Consider the following 17,300-nt stretch of genomic DNA (forward strand, 5'->3'; position numbering starts at 1 on the left):
TCCGAGTTGATGTAAATGTCTACCTTCTTTTCCCACATCTTCCCTATTATTATATGCCATTTTTGTTCTTTCTCTCATACTTTATCTTCTTCCAGTAACCATTAAGCTGTAGGGATAGCCTGAGTGAAAGCAATCAGTTTCTCTGTATATGGACCTATGATTGTTTAGTTACATCCTGAATCCTGCCCCCCTGTTCAAGATGTTCTCTATTTCCTGTTACCAGAATGGGATAATTGCCTTTACTATACCTTGGTTTGGAAAAGACATGTTAGGATTAACAGTAGCATTAATAGTATTTGTGGTACTGGGGACAAATACCTGGTACTCCATGTTCTTTTGCCCACAGTCTCCTTGATTTCCTCTATTATTGTTTCCACTGTTAACACGAGAGAAATTGCTTTCCTTTTTCATTATGAGTTTGTTTGCATAATAGTTCCTCCAATTAGTGTCACTTTGCAATTTTCTCATTGTGTAAAATTTCCCCTTTTCTTATTTAGTGTGTCCAGGTCCTCAATGAAATTTAACAAATTGTTAATGAATGTTCACCCCCCCCTCCCCCCCCCAACACCAGACTTCTTTTGTAATATAAGTCTTTGGACTAGGACTTTTCTTCTCAGGGGCTATGTATATATTTTAATCTTGTGAGTACAGTACATTTCTTACAGCTTCCCCACGAACTATTAGAATATTTTGGATCTAATAATTCTAATGTCAATTATTCCTGTGTGCCTGTCAATCAGTACTTTCTTTTAATATTCTCCTGAAAATCATCCTAAGACTCAAATTCCTCCAAATGGGCTGATCCACGTTCTCCAGAGTCTCTCACCAGGTAACTGAGAGTAAAAACTATTTTCTAGATTCCTCCCATTCTCAGGTAACGATCTGGAGAATACCCTGAAAAACAGGTAGTATGTACTTCCCCATCAGTTTGAATTTAGGAAACGGTTTTGATAAATTCATACCAGTCCTGAGTTGAAGCTTTTCTAACCACTCACTCATCATCTCAATGTTACTAGTGGCTGACCTTTTGTAAAGTTCTAGATCAGTATTTTCTAGTTCTTCCTACAACTTTTGAAACTCTTTTTGGTTTTCTGCTGTATCATCCACAGAATTAGATGTAGTGCAAGCAGATACAACTTCTTCTCTTGTACTTCCTACTCCACTAATTGCTGTGGTCATGCCTCCAAACTAGTCAATGTGTCCTGAGCACTTGGTGCCTCAGTAGATACCCTACCCTACTCTAACACCTCTACCTGCCATCAAGTATCTGAGATTTGATCATTTAATGTCTTATGCTCATTTTGTACCTCTTTAAACTGCTCATTCATTTTGTTTCTTACTATGTCACACTCTTTATTTACTTCAGTCTGTAGCTTCTTAGGCAAATTGGATATCATTGTTCCTGAACTAGAAATCTTATCACCCTGTGTATTAATGCTATAAGTTAATTCTGTCTTAGTGGTTTTAATCTCAGTCATGTCTGCCACCATAGTTGAGTGGACAGCATGCCGGCTTGTCATGCCAGGGGGCGTGGGTTCAATTCCCAGCTGGGTTTGAGATTTTCTCCACTCAGGGACTGGGTGTTTGTGTCTTCATCATCATCATTTCATCCTCATTGATGTGCAAGCTGCCAAAGTGGTATCACCTCAAAACACTTGCACCAGGCAATCAGGTTTACCTGCTGGGAGGCCCTCACCACACGACATTTCTTTCTTTCTTATCTCAGTCATCATCTTTCCAGTTTTGCAGATAAGGCCATCACATTCCTTTCCATGCCTTGTGTGACCAAGGGCATACAGTATTGACCAAAATTAAATAAGTAGATTTAAAAATACTTAAATAACATCACATTGTATTGACCCCCTACATCAGTTCACTTCCTGGGAAGTTTAAACGTAAACAAAGCACCAGAAATCTAAATTCTGAGATGAGTGCAGCTCACTGGATGCTATATACATCTTCTTTTACTGTGCTGTGATACTGGCAAGCAGCAGATGAAAAACTGACACTGCATGTCAATGAGCCATGCCATGTGTTGAAGAACTGCCATCATGTCAATCATTGGCTGCTGTGGCAGCACCTTGGATTGCTGAGACAGTGGAAGCTCTCCAAACCAAGACAGGAAATCTTCTTAGTAAGATGACAAAATCTTCTTTTACTGCCATGTCTAATTTGACTTTGATATGGCCGTACTTAACACTTTTGTCTGGGCTGATATGGACAACAATGTTTTATCTTGAAATTTCCTTTTTAGTTCAATTTTCTTAAATTCTTCTTTTAGATAGTAGTTGAAGTAACTTTCCTTCTTTCCAGTTCAGTTTATTTTGCAACCCTGGATTTGTTTATTCTTCTTTATTGTTTGTTGCTGATATTTTTTGTCCGTGACATTAATGTATTTTGCCAAGTTATTTTGATGAAATTTGTGTAAAATCATCTTATTCTCTCTTTTTCTAGTACTGCTAATCTGAGTCTTGCTGTAGTTGCCATATTGAAATTCAACACAGATGTTTTTGGTATGATATCAATGTTACATGACCTGTGCACGAACTGTAACCCTCCTATGTTCAACGTCAGTAGATGTACTTAGTAAAATTTCTTTTGGTTGCCATTCCTCATGATCAATGTGGTGGATCTGTTACTCAATGCTAACAAATTGTGTTGCAGCAGTCTTCACAGAACTTCATCTACTTCTATGCGTATGGGCCCTGAAAGAGCATTAATTGCCTTCCAAGCTACTTGAGTGATATAAATGACTGAATTTTAAACCTTCTGTATTAACACTTTTTCTTCCAAAAACACCATATCTCAGGATACAATCTCATGTACAATGCAGGTTGACGATCATTTTTAAAACTCATGTAATTTGGAAAAGATCAAGACAACAAGTGTTCTCTACATAAGCCAATTCATCAGTCATTTCCCCTGGTATTGATTGTAGCCATCGTCTTCTCTTTTTCTTCTTGTCTTCTAAACACCTTCAAACCACAACACCAAGGAACAGCAACTCAACACAGCAGGTTTAGATGCTCACTCACGGTCCTGCCTTGTAGATGTGAAGAGTTCAAGACATTCCCCCAACTGCGCATATGATAACAATATCTCCCACAATGGGACGTGCTGACACTTACTTTCTTTGGAAGATCACGAACATCTTTCATTGTCCCAGAAGCATAGGAGTGGGACCAGTCATTTCTTAACAGTGTTATGTCACACTTTATACTGTCTAGCCACTCCCAAGAAAGAGACAAAATTTTTGAAGCAATCATTAAATGAAGCCAAAACAATTCCTTGATGGCAAAACCCATCTGTTGACAAGTGGAATGGATCATTTTCATGAACAAAAGCTAGGCCAATGCACTGTTTGATGTGACTGGTGCCAGAAGAATTAATATGATGAACAACTCTGGCAAACATTGTAACACTATCTTGATCATGACACCTCAACAAAAATGACAACAGCCATTGAACTCTTGCTGTACTCCTGCAGAGTTTATCGAACCTTCAGAAGCAGTAATACATGTCCTCCCCACAAAGATAAACAATGTGTAACCTGAGTTTCTCCTGGTGTATACAATATTCTAATAAATTATGGGAATACAGTTGGGTGATGTCATCAACAACCACCAATATTTCAGCATATGTACACAATGCCATTTTCAAGGCAAAACTCAGGCTGCATGTTGCTTACCTCTATGGGGAGAAAATGTACCACTGCTTGCAGAGGTTGGATACACTTTGCAACAGTGCAGCATGACCACAATGAGCACTGTCATTTTTATTGAGGTATTATGTTGAAAATATTGTAATGTTTGTTGAAGTTGTGCATCATTCTAATACTCCTGCCACCATTTGCATCAGATAATGGATTGGCCTAGCTTTGTTCATGAAAGGATCCATTACACTTGTTGACAGTTAGATATTGTTTCCAAGGAATTGTTTTCACTTCATTCAACAATTGCTTCAAAAATTTCACCTTTGTCATGGGATTGGCTGGTTGGTGCTTCATGGTCACAGTCTGACTGAGAATTTTATTCTGTAACTGCCTAGCATTTGGTGAAGTTTGAACATTTTTGTGGCTCAGAGTTTAATATTATGTCTTGATGTTTTGTGATAAATGTCATGGAGGAAGATTTGATGACACAGCTTTATCCATAATATGGGAAGGCTTAAATTTTGCACCGACACTCAAGCATTTGCCAGTGGTTGATTTTATTACTTCTGTTGAAGACATTGTTTTTAAACCTCCTGATGCTGCAGAGGAGGTTAGGAGGGAGGCATGTCTTGGGTTGACTGGTGTACATCCACCCAAGAGTAAAATAACAGCAGCTGAGAGGGTTGCTTTACATTCACTTACAGTTGATTCATATATTGTTATTTTATCAGCAGGCAAGGGAAGTGTTACAGTTATTATGGATAAGCAGAACTACATTCAAGAGACAGTGTTTACTATCTGATTCAGCACACAGCAGGATTAGTGCTGACCCCATAAAAAGTTTTGAGAATAAGACTAAGAGCTTCCAGAAGAAAAGTTCCTTATCACAGTAGGCTATCAAGAGTCTTAATTCTTGTTGTGCTGTTCCTCATAGGTTACACGGCCTTCCAAAGATCCACAAGGAAGCGGTTCCTCTTACGCCAATTGTGACCAACATGGGTGCTCCAACATATCATGTAGCAGAACAACCTGGTACTCTCTTTAGCCCACTAATAGATCAGTGCATGCATTACATTAAGAACTTGGCACATTTATTACATTGATTAGTCAGAATGCATTTGAATGACTCTAATATTTTGGTAAGTTTTGATGTGCTCTCTCTCTTCACGCATGTCCCTCAGTCTGATTCATTAGGGTTAATTTGTGTTAGGTTTGGTACTGGAGTAATGAACCTATTTCAACAGGTATTTACTTCCTCTTACTTTTTGCTCAATGTCCGGTACTATGAGCAGACAAGTGGAGTTGCAATCGGAGGTCTGTTGTCGGATATTACTGCCTATATGTTTATGAAAGACTTTAAGGAATGCGCTGTATGGGGTGCCCACTCCCAGGCAGCGAACCCCTACTATTTTCCCAGGATGTAGGTTGAGGAACCTGTATAGCATCACTAGAAGCAATAGAACAGAATTAAATATTACTTCATTTATGTCTATATACACAACTTGTTGCCATATATTTGATGGCTTAGCAAGCTGATGAAGAATCAGCTGCATCAATGGCTGGCTCAGGCTACTGTTCAGTTCTGTGCATCAGCCCCGTGGCCAGGCTGGTAACTTCTAGCAAGTTTGCTGCCCAAGGTGTGGAAGCTCTACACGGAAATGACGATGTCTACAGTGCACGTGTGTTGCGTCTCACACACCATTGTGGGAGTACTCTGTCCCTCCCAGGTCACTGCCAGTTTTGTCCTACCAGATGGACAGTGATGTCGGATGCCGTAAGTTGTGTGGAATGCTGATCCTGGGCTCCTGTTCTGTAGACCATCTGCCCAAGTGATGCTAGAATTTAGAGCAGTTAATGTTCCAGGTTGGAATGGTGCTGGTATGACCCTGGCAAACCATCAGTGGTGGCTGGTACTGGAGGCTGCCTTCTGTCAACTGTGGCAATGGATCAGTGGTCATCTCATAAGCCAGCAGGAGTATGACCAGTACTGGAACAATCCCATACACAAGATGTTACAGTACAAAAATGAATAACATGAATACCATCAATCCCACTGATCAATTGCCTTTAGCCTAGTGGGGAAGTGCATTCTGTCACTTAAGAGAGGCTCTGCCTTTTGATGTCATTCGTCATGACTGAATTGGTTCTGCTCTTTACAGGTTGTCAGCAATCTCCTGCTCTGCTACATTTGCTTAACCAATTTGTTTCAGTGTCTTAATTGCTTTGTAAAAACCCTGATAGATATTTTTGCATCCTCCTTAGTGTTCCTTACCTAATGTTACAAGAGTGACAGAAACAGGTTAGTCTGCACTCATCTAACAATTTTTCATTGAGCTCACTCACAGTGATACATAGAAATGTTGATGCCACACTCCAGTGGCTGACTGACTATGTCAAAATATTTATGCCTAGCAGTTGCCACATGCTTATTCTTCTGTATGCTTGAGCAATGCCATTGTATTCAGATTCTGGAAATTTCAGTTTCCTGTTCCCTTACTTTCTTGATGCATAACATTGCCTTCCACATTAAAAAAAATCATCCTGAACTGTACTCCTTCTGATACCAGTAATTAATTACCTTGCTTATTTACATTTGTTGTGAACCTTTGGTTGCTTGTCCAGCTTTTAATGTTATCTTTCTAGTTTTCCTCTTCATGTATAGTGCCTCTCAAATCTCTTATTTACTAGTGTAAATCCACTCCATGGCAATTTTGTGAATAATTGCTTCTTTTGCATGAGTTATTTTTCTTCTTAGACAAAAATAAACTGCACTAATAAATACTAGTATCCTGATAACACTAGTAATTAGTACACTGATCCCAAAGATATTCCACCTACATGTCTTTGGATATTTCTGTACATGCTGTAACATTCCATCTACTGAAATTTGTCCTTTCATTGAAATGATTAATTCAGCTATTGTCAGCAGTAAAGTGGTACCCAAGATACTGTTCAGGAATGTTAGGTTTTGTCTGGGTAACACATTCAAAGTTTTCTCCAGCCAGTACAACATTGGTCAAATTCCTGTAATTATCATGATAACTGTAATTGTAGCAGGAAGGTGAAACTGAGTTCTGCCATGTCACACTTGGTTCGTTAACTAATGACTCACTCTGTCTTAACTCCAGTTTTGTCATACTTGTGAATGTTTTATTGGTGTAGCAATTTGCTATTACTGGTAAGAACAAGGAATAAATCCAGTGATTACCAATCTACTGAAAGTGTTGTTGTGGTATAGGGATAACTGAATTTCACATGACTGCTTGTCGGTACACACCACGTGAGCTGGACAACTGGTAACTATTCCTTGACACAACTGCTAAGGTCTCTTGCTGGTATAAAAACATGTGTATCCCTTTGTTCCAAAACAATTTTGAAGAAGTTTGAACATGAACACACTTGTGATTTGTGAGAAGCATGTCTGGTTGTCCTGGGAATAAGATTCCATTTTTCAGTGGCTGGGTCTTAATTACATCTGCTTCACATGCACATAAAACACTATCCCCATAATAATATATTTTGCCCTCATTTTCAATACTACCTGGGAGAGAGAAATTATCATGAATTGCTTCCTCCTTAGAAGGAAATTGTATCTTACCAAAAACTACACATACTAAAGTAAACTTAATAACCTAGGTAACCCAATAGAAAATTAACCACAGTATATTGTTACTCTATCATTTATCCCTAGACCTATGTCCAAATGGTGCATTCTGTGCTACTTCTGTTCCATGTTGTAACTTCTTATTTTGTGGTAGTAGTGATGGTACTTGCTGCAACATATCAATGGTATCCTTAAAAGGTTTTATCTGACTAACATAAACTGCTGATGTTTTCATTGGCATCTGCAACTTAACATTGGCTGGTGAGGTCACCTCCACTACCTATACAGTCCTTGAAACCTTGTCAAGAATTTATTAGTTTTAGCCTTTGGGATAAATCATTGCTCATTGGGAGCCACTGTCCTGCTCTGTACTGAAGTAACTTGCTCATACCCTGCCCAATGTGTTCTTGACACTTCAATGCTTTTGTATTAGCAAGTTTTACCTGTTGCTTCATCTCTTTTGTTTCATGAATTGCTTTACACACTCACACTGTGTAGCCATCTTTGGCTGGATCACATCAAAATGTGAAGACACCTTTTGCCCATACACTACTTCATATGGTGAAAAACAATTCCTGTGTGGATTTTAGACCTGTACACATTCATCACATGAATTAAAAACTTATCCCAGTCTAAGTGTTGGCTCTTCATGTAATGACTTAACATTTTTGCTATGGTACAGTGGTCAGGATCTGGATGACCATTTGCACGTGGGTTGAAGGGTATAGTATGTTGCTTCCTCACTTGTAACAGGCAGCATAACTGCTTCATTAGATCAGACATAAAACTAGTTCCCTGAGCTGTGACTGTAGTTTTCAGTACTCCAGATGTAAGTACCAAATTCTTAACCATGTCTTGAGCTACAGAGCTCACTTTTTGATCTGATATTGCTGTCATTACTAGGTATCTAAAAATACTATTGATCATAGTCGGTACACACTTATTACCTGATAAACTTCTATTAAGCAATCCTAACATGTCAATTCTTACAATTTGAAAAGGTTTTTCTGTGTATGGTAACCTTTAGAGTTATACCTTTACGTGACTTAGATCTGTTCATTGAGCACAAGGAATGCCATTTCTAACATATTGATCCATATCACTATGTTGTGTTCTCTGCAATCTGTCAGTCAGTAGCTCTTTTACCTCCATGACCTGACAGTATATGGTCATGTGCATGTTTTAAACTTTGGTTTGGAGTGCTACAGGATTGTTGTTGTATGGTTCACATTTTGTTGATCTACACAGTAAACTTTCATGCATAAAATACTGTGCGTGCCTGCTGTACAATTGACATTCCTTGCCTGCTGCTTGTGTCTTTTTCAAATCTATCAATTTAATTGAGATATTTGCAACACCACAATTTTCCTACTAAGCATGTCTGCATTAGTGTGTTTAGTTTCAGGCTTGGAACTACTTCATATGGAAACTCACTTAATTTCAGTGTTCATCTTGATAGTCAACTTGAAGGTCTTTTAGCCCCAATAACCACTTCAAGGATGCATGATCTATAACTATTTCAATTTATGACACAGGCTGTGAAGCAGTCATTGGATTGAAGGATATCATATTTGACAGTGAGTTCAGCAACAAGGTGGTCTACTTGTTTCTTGGCGACCATTCCTGCGGACAAAGTGTTTGTCATGAGGTAAGGGATTGGGAGCAGGGGTTGTGTGAGGATGGACAAGTATATTGTGTACATTCAGTGGATGGAGGAATAACACTGTGGGAGGGATGGGAAGGATGGTGGGCAGGACATTTCTTGTTTCAGGGCACAATAAGAGGTAATCAAAACCCTGGTGGAGAAAACCCTCCTGGCCTCAACCTTCGTTAGTCACTGCCCTCACCCATCCAGCCCTTTCTCTGTTCCCATTCCAGCACTACACAGCCATCATTCCACCACCATACCCAGTCTTTTTATTTCTCTCCTTTTCTGCCACTCCCTCTCCCCCCTCCCCCCCCCCCCTCGTCCTCCCCACCTCTCCCTTGCCCTCTGTCAACCTGCAGCACTTCACTGTCCACCAACCCACCACACTATATCCCTCCCTCTCCCCACCCCAGCCTCCTCCTTACCCCCACCCAATCGCCACTTCCATCATGCACTGGTGCTGCTGCTCGCTGTGTAGTTTCAGTTGCCTGAAACTGCAGTCATGTGTGAGAGTTTTGTTTGCACAAGTGCATATGCATGTGCGTCTGTGTGACTATTGTTGACAAAGGCCTTAATGGCCGAAAGCTGTAATTGTGAGTCTTTTTGTTGTACCTGTCTGCAACTCAGCATCTCTGCTATATTGTGAGTAGCAACTTTCCTTCTCATAATATTGTTACATTCCATCCTGGATTTTCCATTCTTTAAATTTATGGCCATATAAATAACAAGAGTAATACAAAATACTGTATTTTAACACTGACACTCTTTTTCTGTAGTTGAGTAGTTGTGCTCAGCCTTGTTCAGCTGGCGAGACACATGTACGACTGGGTGTTCCTAAGCATCCACATTTTTACTTAAATGGCTCCTAAGTAGTATTGTTTGCAGCACATGATAGTATAAATTCTTTGGTAAAATTGGGGAAAACTGTCACAGGATCTTTAAATTCTGGAAAGCTGTCTGGCACTCTGATGACCAGTGAAATGCAACCCATTTAATCAGTAATCTAGTCAATGGGCGTGCAATTTCTGCAAATCTTTGACGAATTTTTGTTAACAATTTGCTAATCTAAGGAATAATCATAACTGTTTTGCTGATAGTGGAACCACAAAATCATTCATAGTTGAAATGAGAACAGGCTCTGCCCTCATTCCATCTTGGCTAATTCCCAAGGTAATTAACTTGTGAGAGTGCAAAATAACATTTGTCAATTCTCAGAGTGAGATAAGTTGCTCTTAATTTATCATATAATTCTCTTTGTGTTTTACATGGTAATCTAAATCTCTAGCAAAAAATTTGATGCCATCCAAATAGATGATGCATATTTGCACATTTAATCATTGAAGGACTCCATCTAACAAGTGCTGGGATGTTGCAGGTGCATTCTTTAGCCCAAAAGGCAGTGGTCCTCCCGCCGGAGGTTCGAGTCCTCCCTCGGGCATGGGTGTGTGTGTTGTTCTTAGCATAAGTTAGTTTAAGTAGTGTGTAAGTCTAGGAACCAATGACCTCCACAGTTTGGTCCCTTAGAAATTCACAAACACATCCAAAAGGCATCCAGCAATACTGATAATGACCAGGTGGTGCTCTAAATGGTGTATTAGGCCTGTCTTCTGGACATACTTAAATTTTATGATAACCACTCTTTAAATCTACTGTGTAAAAACAATTTACACTTCAGTAGGTTATCCATAGTTTTGGTTGTATTGTTGTTACTCTTGTGGCCTGCAGTCCAAAGACTGGTTTTATGCAGCTCTCCATGCTACTCTATCACGTGCAAGCCTCTGAATAACTGTTGCAACTTACATTCTTCTGGATCTGCTTTCTGCATTCATCTCTTGTCAGCCCTCTATGATTCATATCCCCACACCTCCCTCCAGTACTAAACTGGTGATTTTTGATATCTCAATGTGTCCTAACAACTGATTCCTTCTTCTGGTCAGGTTGTGCCACAAATTTATTTTCTCACCAATTCCATTCAGTATCTCCTTATTAGTTACATGACATATTCATTTTATCTTCAGTATTCTTTTCTAGCATTTCCATACATGACTACATTCCATACAAATACCTTCAGGAAAACATAAATCTATATTTATCTATGTTTCTCTATATTTATCTCTATTTATCTATATATTCTATATTTATCTATATTTATTTACCTATATCTATAAAACTTAAATCTATATTTAATGTTAACAAATGTCTCTTCTTCAGAAATGATTCTCTTACCATTGACACTCTGCATTTTATATCCTCTCTGCTTTGGCCAATCATTAGTTATTTTGCTACCCAAATAGAAAACTCATCTGTTGCATTAAGTGCCTTATTTCCTAATCTAATTCCCTCAGCATTATCTGATTTAATTTGACTTAATTCCATTATCCTTGTTTTCCTTTTGTTGATGTTCATCTTGCATCATTCTTTCAAGACACTGTCCATTGTGTTCAACTGCCAAGTCCTTTGCTGTCTCTGACAAAATTACAATTTTATCAGCAAACCTCAAAGTTCTATTTTTGTTCCCTGAACTTTAATTCCTACTCCAAATTTTTCTTTGGTTTCTTTTATTGCTTGCTCAATGTGCAGATTGAAAAACACTGGGGATAGCCTGCAACCCTTCTCAACCACTGCAGTTGCTGTCTTGTTTTCGTACAAGTTGTAAATAGCCTTTTTCTCGCTGTAATTTACCCTGCTATCTTCAGTATTTTGAAGAGTGTATGCCAGTCAATATTGTCAAAAGCTTTCTCTAAGTCTTCAAATATTGTATATGTTGATTTGTCTTTGCTTAAATTTGCTTCTAGGTATTGCCTTAAGTGTTCCTACATTTCTTCAGAATCCAAACTGATCTTCCTGGATGCTGGCTCCTACCAGATTTTCTATTCCCCTGTAAAGAATTTGTGTTACAAGGTGTACAACTTTGTTTCCACCGTTTTTTCCCCAACATTTGAGGCTTTAAGGAAACAAACTGGTTACACATATATCATTCAAAGTATTTTCCATTGCTGGCCACTACTTTCTCCCATCTTTCAGGCAGTGTATGAATCCTGCATCGAAAAAATTGTTCATCTTTTGGAAGCAATCCACAAATCAATCCAATTTGTGACTTCTTCATGATATCGGAAGTGTTGGTCAGCCAAGCCATGTGCCAGTGATCTAAACAGATGGTTCAGAGGGAGCAATGTTTGGAGAATACGGCGGATGGGGTAGGACTTCCCATTTAACATTTGCAACATGGGGTCGAGCGTTGTTGTGCTGCAAAATCACTTTATCATGCCTCTCACTGTATTGCGGCCATTTATCTTTTAATGCTCTGCTCAAACACATTAATTGTGTTCGATAACAAGCACCTGTGATGGTTTCACTTGGTTTTAACATCTCATAGTACACGACGCTGAGCTGGTCCCACGAAATGCAGAGCATGATCTTGGAGCCGTGAATATTCTACATCTACATCTACATCTACATTTATACTCCGCAAGCCACCCAACGGTGTGTGGCGGAGGACACTTTATGTGCCATTGTCATTACCTCCCTTTCCTGTTCCAGTCGCGTATGGTTCGCGGGAAGAACAACTGTCTGAAAGCCTCCGTGCGCGGTCTAATCTCTCTAATTTTACATTCGTGATCTCCTCGGGAGGTATAAGTAGGGGGAAGCAATATATTCGATACCTCATCCAGAAACGCACCCTCTCGAAACCTGGCGAGCAAGCTACACCGCGATGCAGAGCGCCTCTCTTGCAGAGTCTGCCACTTGAGTTTGTTAAACATCTCTGTAACGCTATCACGGTTACCAAATAACCCTGTGACGAAACGCGCCGCTCTTCTTTGGATCTTCTCTATCTCCTCCGTCAACCCGATCTGGTACGGATCCCACACTGATGCGATATACTCAAGTATAGGTCGAACGAGTGTTTTGTAAGCCACCTCTTTTGTTGATGGACTACATTTTCTAAGGACTCTCCCAATGAATCTCAACCTGGTACCCGCCTTACCAACAATTAATTTTATATGATCATTCCACTTCAAATCGTTCCGCACGCATACTCCTAGATATTTTACAGAAGTAACTGCTACCAGTGTTTGTTCTGCTATCATATAATCATACAATAAAGGATCCTTCTTTCTATGTATTCGCAATACATTACATTTGTCTATGTTAAGGGTCAGTTGCCACTCCTTGCACCAAGTGCCTATCCGCTGCAGATCTTCCTGCTTTTTGCTACAATTTTCTAATGCTGCAACTTCTCTGTATATTACAGCATCATCCGTGAAAAGCCGCATGGAACTTCCGACACTATCTACTAGGTCATTTATATATATTGTGAAAAGCAATGGTCCCATAACACTCCCCTGTGGCATGCCAGAAGTTACTATAACGTCTGTAGACGTCTCTCCATTGATAACAACATGCTGTGTTCTGTTTGCTAAAAACTCTTCAATCCAGCCACACAGCTGGTCTGATATTCCGTAGGCTCTTACTTTGTTTATCAGGCGACAGTGCGGAACTGTGTCGAACGCCTTCTGGAAGTCAAGGAAAATAGCATCTACCTGGGAGCCTGTATCTAATATTTTCTGGGTCTCATGAACAAATAAAGCGAGTTGGTTCTCACAGGATCGCTGTTTCCGGAATCCATGTTCATTCCTACATAGTAGATTCTGGGTTTCCAAAAACGACATGATACTCGAGCAAAAAACATGTTCTAAAATTCTACAACAGATCGACGTCAGAGATATAGGCCTATAGTTTTGCGCATCTGCTCGACGACCCTTCTTGAAGACTGGGACTACCTGTGCTCTTTTCCAATCATTTGGAACCTTCCGTTCCTCTAGAGACTTGCGGTACACGGCTGTTAGAAGGGGGGCAAGTTCTTTCACGTACTCTGTGTAGAATTGAATTGGTATCCCGTCAGGCCCAGTGGACTTTTCTCTGTTGAGTGATTCCAGTTGCTTTTCTATTCCTTGGACACTTATTTCGATGTCAGCCATTTTTTCGTTTGTGCGAGGATTTAGAGAAGGAACTGCAGTGCGGTCTTCCTCTGTGAAACAGCTTTGGAAAAAGGTGTTTAGTATTTCAGCTTTACGCGTGTCATCCTCTGTTTCAATACCTTCATCATCCCGGAGTGTCTGGATATGCTGTTTCGATCCACTTACTGATTTAACGTAAGACCAGAACTTCCTAGGATTTTCTGTCATGTCGGTACATAGAATTTTACTTTCGAATTCACTGAACGCTTCACACATAGCCCTCCTTACGCTAACTTTGACATCGTTTAGCTTCTATTTGTCTGAGAGGTTTCGGCTGCGTTTAAACTTGCAGTAAAGCTCTCTTTGCTTTCGCAGTAGTTTCCTAACTTTGTTGTTGTACCACGGTGGGTTTTTCCCATCCCTCACAGTTTTACTCGGCACGTACCTGTCTAAAACGCATTTTACGATTGCCTTGAACTTTTTCCATAAACACTCAACATTGTCAGTGTCGGAACAGAAATGTTCGTTTTGATCTGTTAGGTAGTCTGAAATCTGCCTTCTATTACTCTTGCTAAACAGATAAACCTTCCTCCCTTTTTTTATATTCCTATTTACTTCCATATTCAGGGATGCTGCAATGGCCCTATGATCACTGATTCCCTGTTCTGCGCTTACAGAGTCGAAAAGTTTGGGTCTGTTTGTTATCAGTAGGTCCAAGATGTTATCTCCATGAGTCGGTTCTCTGTTTAATTGCTCGAGGTAATTTTCGGATAGTGCACTCAGTATAATGTCACTCAATGCTCTGTCCCTACCACCCGTCCTAAACATCTGAGTGTCCCAGTCTATATCTGGTAAATTGAAATCTCCACCTAAGACTATAACATGCTGAGAAAATTTATGTGAAATGTATTCCAAATTTTCTCTCAGTTGTTCTGCCACTAATGCTGCTGAGTCGGGGAGGTCGGTAAAAGGAGCCAATTATTAACCTAGCTCGGTTGTTGAGTGTAACCTCCACCCATAATAATTCACAGGAACTATCCACTTCTACTTCACTACAGGATAAACTACTACTAACAGCGACGAACACTCCACCACCGGTTGCATGCAATCTATCCTTTCTGAACACCGTCTGTACCTTTGTAAAAATTTCGGCAGAATTTATCTCTGGCTTCAGCCAGCTTTCTGTACCTATAACGATTGCAGCTTTGGTGCTTTCTATCAGCGCTTGAAGTTCCGGTACTTTACCAACGCAGCTTCGACAGTTTACAATTACAATACCGATTGCTGCTTGGTCCCTGCATATCCTGACTTTACCCCGCACCTGTTGAGGCTGTTGCCCTTTCTGTACTTGCCCAAGGCCATCTAACCTAAAAAACCACCCAGCCCACGCCACACAACCCCTGCTACCCGTGTAGCCGCTTGTTGCATGTAGTGGACTCCTGACCTATCCAGCGGAACCCGAAACCCCACCACCCTACGGCGCAAGTCGAGGAATCTGCAGCCCACACGGTCGCAGAACCGTCTCAGCCTCTGATTCAGACCCTCCACTCGGCTCTGTACCAAAGGTCCGCAGTCAGTCCTGTCGACAATGCTGCAGATGGTGAGCTCTGCTTTCATCCCGCTAGTGAGACTGGCAGTCTTCACCAAATCAGATAGCCGCCGGAAGCTAGATAGGATTTCCTCCGATCCATAGCGACACACATCATTGGTGCCGACATGAGCGACCACCTGCAGATGGGTGCACCCTGTACCCTTCATGGCATCCGGAAGGACCCTTTCCACATCTGGAATGACTCCCCCCGGTATGCACACGGAATGCACATTGGTTTTCTTCCCCTCTCTTGCTGCCATATCCCTAAGGGGCCCCATTACGCGCCTGACGTTGGAGCTCCCAACTACCAGTAAGCCCATCCTCTGCGACCGCTGGATCTTGCAGACTGAGGGGCAACCTCTGGAACAGGACAAGCAGCCATGTCAGGCCGAAGATCAGTATCAGCCTGAGACAGAGCCTGAAACTGGTTCGTCAGACAAACTGGAGAGGCCTTCCGTTCAGCCCTCCGGAATGTCTTTCGCCCCCTGCCACTCCTTGAGACGACCTCCCACTCTACCACAGGTGAGGGATCAGCCTCAATGCGGGCAGTATCCCGGGCAACCACAGTCGTAGTCCGATCGGGGGATGCATGGGACGAGCTGGCCGTCTCCGACAAGCCCCCATCCGGACCCCCACAGTGATGCCCATTGGCAACAGCCTCAAGCTGTGTGACCGAAGCCAACACTGCCTGAAGCTTGGAGCGAAGGGATGCCAACTCAGCCTGCATCCGAATGGGAGCGAAGGGATGCCAACTCAGCCTGCATTCAGTTTGGTCGTCGACATGAAAGCATGGCTGGGATTACCCCATGATTTTTTGATTTTAGGGTTATCATAATGAACCCATTTTTCATCCCCAGCCACAATGTGAAGCAGAAATCCCTTCCGTTTTTGCCTCTGAAGCAACTGTTCACAAACACACAAACGCCTTTCAACGTCTCTTGATTTCAGCTCGCATGGGACCAAAGTTCCTTCTTTATGAATCATGCCCATAGCTTTGAGACATTTTGAAATGGCTTGCTGTGTCACTCCCACTAATCATGCCAAATCTTCTTGAGTTTGACGTGAGTCTTCACTCAGCAATGTCTCCAATTCTGCATCTTTGAAAACATTATCTCTTCCACCTCTATGCTGGTCTACGACATTAAAATCACCATTTTTGAAGTGTTGAAATTACTCATGACACATTTTTGCACTAATAGCGTTCTTACCATATGTACTTGAGTGCATTTGATGAGACTCAGCCGTTGTATTCTCCATATTGAAACAAAACAATAACACCTCCTCCAAATGATGAGAATTAGGCTCGTAAACTGACATTTTCAATCAAGAACAACTTTATGATGCAGACACAAATCAACTAATATTTGAATGAGGTTATGTTGACTGAGGTCCAAGCTAACTGCCTGACATCTGCTGTCTGTTTCTTTTGACCGTTACTTACCATTGTTGCCATTTATCAGCAAACGGGGGAAGCAAAGTTGTACACATTTTAGTATTTTGCAACTGTGACTTATTAAACTGATAGTTCAGTAACTTTGACACCTGTCAGCACCTGCTTTCTTTATTTGGAAGTATAGCATTCTTCTTGAAGTCTGAGGGTATTTCACCTGTCTTGCTCACCTGATGGAAAAATACTGTCATGGCTGGCTCTCCCAAGGCTATCACCAGTTCTGATGGAATGTCTACTCCCTGGACCTTATTTTGAATTAGGTCTTTCAGTGCCCTGTCAAATTCTTGCAGTACCATATCTCTCATCTCATCCTCATCTATGCACTCTTTTGTATCTGTAATGTTGCTTTCAGGTTCATCTCCATTGTACGAACCCCCTATATACACCTTTTACCTTT

Source organism: Schistocerca cancellata, chromosome 3 (assembly GCF_023864275.1).
Source record: "Schistocerca cancellata isolate TAMUIC-IGC-003103 chromosome 3, iqSchCanc2.1, whole genome shotgun sequence".
Classification (NCBI taxonomy): domain Eukaryota; kingdom Metazoa; phylum Arthropoda; class Insecta; order Orthoptera; family Acrididae; genus Schistocerca; species Schistocerca cancellata.